At 54.2% G+C, this 312-nt stretch overlaps 1 protein-coding gene across 2 annotated transcripts in view; it reads right to left on the reverse strand.

The window, feature by feature from the left end:
- Positions 1–303, reverse strand: part of SLC38A2 (solute carrier family 38 member 2) — a 16,156-nt gene extending 15,853 nt beyond the window's left edge. Inside the window, exon 1 of one of the 2 annotated variants that reach the window (XM_017733162.1) lies at positions 60–303. The gene's annotated coding sequence lies outside the window, so the exon portion shown is untranslated. The remainder of the gene's footprint in view (positions 1–59) is intronic. The other variant, XM_008632773.2, reaches the window with a different exon arrangement.
- Between the last annotated feature and the right edge of the window lie 9 nt (positions 304–312).

A 312-nucleotide genomic window follows, 5' to 3' on the forward strand; every position in this document is an offset into this window, starting at 1 on the left:
CGTCCGAAAAGGCGCCCCGTTCCTCCTGGCGGCCCGGTAACAGCCAGCCCCTGCCGTACCTTCTGCGCCTAGAGCTTGAAAGCGAGGGTTTCTCCCGAAGCCTCGGAATAACGAGATGCTCCTGTCTCCGCTGCTACTTCTTACAAGGGAAAAAGCCCTCAACTATGAAATGCCAGCGAAAACAAGTCCCTAGATAAATAAAGGTAGAAAAAAATCACGTAAAAAAAGCCAGCGGTATCAAAAGGAAAGAAAATATCGCGTCTGTGTCCCTCCGACGTCCCTCCCAGTCTGACGGCCCCCTCCAGGCGCCGC

This window comes from Corvus brachyrhynchos, unplaced genomic scaffold, assembly GCF_000691975.1.
Source record: "Corvus brachyrhynchos isolate BGI_N302 unplaced genomic scaffold, ASM69197v1 scaffold32, whole genome shotgun sequence".
NCBI lineage: Eukaryota > Metazoa > Chordata > Aves > Passeriformes > Corvidae > Corvus > Corvus brachyrhynchos.